This window comes from Heterocephalus glaber, unplaced genomic scaffold (genome assembly GCF_053883595.1).
Source record: "Heterocephalus glaber isolate CG9 unplaced genomic scaffold, H.glaber_assembly_v1.0 deba00001600, whole genome shotgun sequence".
NCBI classification, from domain to species: domain Eukaryota; kingdom Metazoa; phylum Chordata; class Mammalia; order Rodentia; family Bathyergidae; genus Heterocephalus; species Heterocephalus glaber.
Window position 1 is genome coordinate 42,397,066 of NW_028258372.1, and position 5,335 is coordinate 42,402,400.

The window sequence follows — 5,335 nt, forward strand, 5'->3', positions numbered from 1 at the left end:
AATGTCTCTTTCTGTGTCTCTGTCATTCTCCGTCTCTCTGGTTTTCTCTGTATTTGTCTGTCTGCTATTTCTTTCTTCTTATTCCCACCCTTTCTTTGGCCCTAATCTATTCTCCAATGGTGTATGTGTTGGACTGAAGAGAACACGTTTCTGATGAGAGACGGTTGTCATGGTGACAAACCTAACAAATGCAGCCCACTCTGGGCAGAGGAGACGGGACCCAGGCTACAGTAAGAGGTCCCACTGGGTACTCACCTCTAGATGGACATTCCGTAGGTGATTCAGAGCACAGGTACCTGCCCTCAATAATGACAATAATGTGACAGCTGACATCTACAGTCATCTGCCACTGCCAGATGCAGAGATTTGTAGTTTTATAGGCAGTGTCCCGGGCTGCTAGTACACTGTCACTGGCCAGCTCTAATGTCCTTCACTCTTGCCCGAGAAAGAACTTGCACAAGGGAGAGCCTTAGGGGAGCTTTAGGGGAGAGAACAAGACCTCCGGAGTCAGGCAGACACAGTTCCAGTCCCATGTGACTCTGAACAGAATACTTAATGTCGGCAAGTCTCGGTGTCCGTTTCTGTAAAATGAGACACTGGCACCAGGCACTAAGCGTCTCCATGAGCACCAAGCGAGCTGAGGGCTGGGAGGAGTGTGGCAGGTGGACAGCCGGCCAGCCCTGAGCCACATTCTGGCGTGAAGGGTGCTCTTGCCCCAGCTCGAGTCTCTGAGTCCCTGAGTTCCTTTGGTCCTTTTGTCCGTACTGGACACTGAGCTTTTGCACTATCTGCATTGTCTGCCCCGCATGCTAAGTAAAAGGCCAGCATCGTTACGATGGCCTAACCACTGCACACCCCCGGCCCACTTGAGTCCTCTACCGCTGTCCCCCAAGGCTCTGACCCAGCTTCCCAGGCCTCCTTTGTGTTCCTCCAGCACACCTGGTTGGCCCACGTCACCTGGGGACCTTGGCACTCTGCACGCACACCTGTGAATGAGGCAGGGTTTAGAAAACACCCGCAAGTTACACTGTCACGGGACCGACAGGCTGTCGAGAGGGAGGAACTTTCCGAGTGACCTTGGACGGATGCCCAGTGTAAGACCGAGGGCCTTACCAAATGCTCTGAGGAGCTGACTGCAGTGAAGGACACCTGGGAGGGAACACACCAGACAAGATGGAAAGTAAAACAGACCTTTATTAGTCTGGCCAGACGGCACTCCCAAAGCCAAGTAGCTTAGAGAGGCAACTGGCTCAGAGTCCGAAGCTGTTTTTATAGGGGGTCTCAGGGGAAGTTGGCAAGCAGAAATACAAAAGCGGAGGAGAGAGATAAAACAGACCTTTTACAGATTGTCCTTAAGATAACATATTCAGATATGGAGTTGGGCAAGCATGACAGAACACTATGCACACAACAGACCTTCCTGGCACAACAACAAGCACGTCCCTGGAACTTGATGTCTATCGGGTGATCTGTAACAGAAGCAGAAAGTTGGGGCCCTATTACAAAGATGGAGTAACTGTTGTTCAGTCTTACATCCAGGCCAAGCGGCTGGACCCTGTGGTCGGAGCACCTCCCTGGTCTTGTCAGACCGCCCTGTGGTGGGCTTCCGTCAGACCCGGAGGTGCCCCTCACCTGCTGGCCTGACTCAAAAGGGACCTGTCCCACCACCACGCACCTTGCCTCCTCCCTCGTTTTCCCTGCATCGTATTTTATTTAGTATCTGTTTCCCTCCTCGAGTGTAAGCTCCGTGAGTGTGGCGATAATTTGGTTTTTTCACTGCCTGGCATTGAGCAGGTGTTAAATTCAACTTTCTTGAATAAATGATCTGGATGAATTTAAACAACAATAATAGCAAACATTTATATAGAGTGCTTTTTATATGCCCGGCAATAAATCATCTAAGAAACATATGTATTATGTTATAATATGAATATATATTTTATTTAATTCTCACAACAACCCTACAGAAGTTCTGAGCATAAAATAAAATGAAAAGGGTCATGGCATTGAACACTGGTAGTACAGATAATTAAACCGTATGCAGGAAACTGGACACAGAGATGCTAAGTAAGTTTTCCAAGGCCACACAGCTCAGAAGTAGGAAAGCCCGCCTTCTAGTCCAGGAACATGGTTCCAAAATGAGCTCTGATGTCAAAAGCAAAGTGCACTTGTTCAAACACTCATGAGCCGGGCAGAATTTCTGCTTAAGTCCTCAGGATTATCCTGAAGGTAAAGATTATGGAGAAGATGCAGAGATCTGAAGCTGAGAGAGAAGCAACAATATCCCCAGGGCCAGGCCGCAGGCCGTGAGACTAGAATTCAAACGCAGGCATCCTGCTCACCACCGGGACTGTTTGCTCTAGGGATGAAGGCCTGAACAAGAAGCAGATTCACCCACTTGTTCATCTGCACCTGCAAGGGAGGAATTCAAGTTGGCATCAGTGGTGGAAGAAGTGCTGGTGAAGAGGAAGAGAAGGAGAAAGAGAAGGAAGCGGAGGAGGAGGAGAAGGACAGAGCCCAAAGGACAGGAGCTTCCCTAACCAACCTCACCAGGCGCTTGCCCCTCTGACGCTGCCTCCCACCAGCCTACCTCACTTGCCCACCTGTCCTTCCCTACGTTTCAGGCATGAAGACTGAGGTCCTCTCTTTTTGGTCCACAGCAGGCCTGGAGCAGATATGGCTTTTCCTTCACAGAGCTGATGCCCAAGAAATACCTACTAAGGAACCAAGAATAACGTTAGCTTCTAGCCCTGACTTTCTGCACCCTCCCTCTGGCATCCCCGACCATCACTTGAGAATCCTGGGGCTCACCTTCGACCACTAAGGTGCGAGGGGCGTGGGGTGCACTTTCAGGCAGGATCTCGTTCAGACCTCTGTGGAGGCCCAAGAGGTTGCAGTTTTCATCCTCAGGTGGGCGGTGGAAGGGGTTGGGGTTCAGGGGAGTGGGGGAACTTGCCTAAGACCCCATGGCAATGCAGCGGCAGATCCGGAAGGTGAACCCAGGCCCTGTCCTCCTGGCTCAGTGCCCTTTCCTCTTGCTGGTGCAGAAGTTCACTTGGCCTCAGCCGTGGTTACCACAGGGCCCAGGTCACTACACTGAGTGCCAGCTCTGCAGATTATTAAACCAGGATGCACCAGGCCCTGGGCTTACTGGACACAAATCTCGGAAGTTGCACACAAGTTTTGGACTGACACAGAGCAAAGGAGCAGAGGCTGGCTAGTGAATGTGTTCCACAACCTTCCCAGCCCAGCTGGGAGCCTGGGACCCCCCTGGGGGACACTTTCTCCTTCCCAATCCGTCATCAGAGCCCTAGCCCTGGGACAGTGCACTCACTGGCAGACCCCATGAAGCCGTGAATGCAGGCCCGAGTGTGGTGGCAGAGCTACAATGGTCCGGAGCAAACTGCTAGCAGCCACACGCCCTCAGGGCAGCTGTTGTTTGGAGCCATAGGCTTGCCTAGAAGCTTGGCTCAGCGGGCAAGTGATACGCTTTCGTGTGACATCTTGGCCTGGCCGCTTACTGCCTGACTTCAAACAGTTTCTTAAACCTGAGCCTCATTTTTCTCATCCGTACAGTGAAGGAGATATCTACCCCATGGCCTGTTATGAGAAGTTGAGATCCTGTTTACACAATGCCTTGTATGTAGTAAGTGCTTATTAAAAACAATGGTTGCGACTATTTCCTGATTCTCTGCCCTTTTGATCTTATTTGCCACAAAACAGAGTTGTTTGAGAACACCCTTCCTCTTACATGTTTGTAACCTGGCAAGCAGAGACAAGGCAGGGACGCTGGCCGAGGTCTGCATGTCCTGGCCAGATGCGGAGCTCTGAGGCTCTCTGCTGAGTCGCTGATCAGGGGCTTGTGCATCTGCACAGCCAGCCAGGCCCTGGCAGCCTTTCTGGCCTCCCTGCAGCTGGCCCAGCGCCTTCCTTTCTTGTCACAGTGCGCAGCGGGCAGGATTCTTCCCATCCAGAACTTGCAAGCTTCTGGCTAATCCATCACGATGCTTAGGTGAACCAGTCCTAGAAGGGGCCACATGTTTGGATGGCCCTTGTGGCTGATGGGGTGGATGAGCCAGTCACCCTTCCTGCAGGGAGCTCAAGCAGGGGTCAGCATGTTGTCTCCATCTGGGAGGGACATGCTCACAAAGCCTCTATGAGCTCTAGTGCATTCTAGAGATGGCTCACACTCCACGTTCTGTTCCAGAACGACTCTGGCCATCTGGGTCTCAGAGTGAACATCCGAGTGCTGGAAAAGACCCGGTCCGGTCCGTGCAGGGCAAGGCAGGGCCAGGCGCCGGTACCTGGGGGGGGGTCTGGGAGAGGGTCCAGACGCAGCTTCCCCTATTGGAATCCTCCGTCTGGCCACTTTCCTGGACTCTGTGCCTCAGTTTCCTTGTTGGGGAGATGAAGAGAATAGTTTTACCTTAACTCATAAGTGGCATTTCTTTAACTAGTAGGCACACAGTATGTAAGCACTACAAACAAAAGCACGCTCGGTCACCTCTGGTCCATCCCAAGCAGTGACTTCACTTTTCAGAAACATCAGCTCACCTCGGGGCAGAAGTAGTCTCTTCCTTCTGTGCCTTCGCCTCCACCTCCACCTTCTTCCTGTTCCTTAGGGTGCAGAATGGTTTTCCATCTCTTAGCAAGTCAGAGATATCTCAGCCCCATCCCCTCTCTCCAGAGCTCCCAAGGGCACAGCTGCTCCGCCTCGGCTGCTCTCAGCAAATGATGGTGGTGGGGGGGCACCTTCGAGCACGGAGCCCAGGCTACCTCAGCTGTGTGGGCAGCACCCTCCAGGAGCAAGCTGGTGCCTTGGGGAAATGCTTAGGGGTTCTCCTGTTCTCTACCGGGAGCCTCTGCCCTTCTCCATTTCCTCATCTTTCATCCATGGCAAGAACTCTGTTTTGGAGAAGGGTTCCTTTCTCCCCACACCCCCGCCAGCATTTGTGATTGGATGATTTCTTGATAGCAGCCATTCTTTCTGGGGTGAGGTGGAATCTCAGTGTTGTTTTCATCTGCATCTCTCAAATGACCAGTGATGTTGAACATTTTTTCATATATTTACTTGCTGCTTTTACTTCTTTGTCTGAGAAATGTCTGTTCATTTCAGATGCCCATTTTTGAATTGGGTCTTTGAATTTAGGGGGTCTGATTTTTTTCAGTTCTTGATATATTCTAGATAGTAGACCTTGTCTGAGGCACAGCTGCTAAAAATTTTGCCCCATATTGTAGGTTGTCTGTTAGCTCTGTTGGTGGTTTCTTTTGCAGTGCAGAAGCTTTTTAATAAGATGAGATCCCAGCTGTTGACTCTTTCTGCTAGTTCCCATGC

General features: G+C 51.3%; 1 long non-coding RNA gene across 1 annotated transcript; it reads right to left on the reverse strand.

Annotated features, from left to right (window-relative positions):
• Positions 1 to 1,176: 1,176 nt before the first annotated feature.
• Positions 1,177 to 3,785, reverse strand: LOC110345340 (uncharacterized). Its single transcript, XR_015444264.1, has 3 exons — positions 2,812 to 3,785; positions 2,604 to 2,717; positions 1,177 to 2,412 (listed from the first exon to the last, which is right to left on the reverse strand). It is a non-coding gene; the product is annotated as an uncharacterized LOC110345340 (long non-coding RNA).
• Positions 3,786 to 5,335: the final 1,550 nt, after the last annotated feature.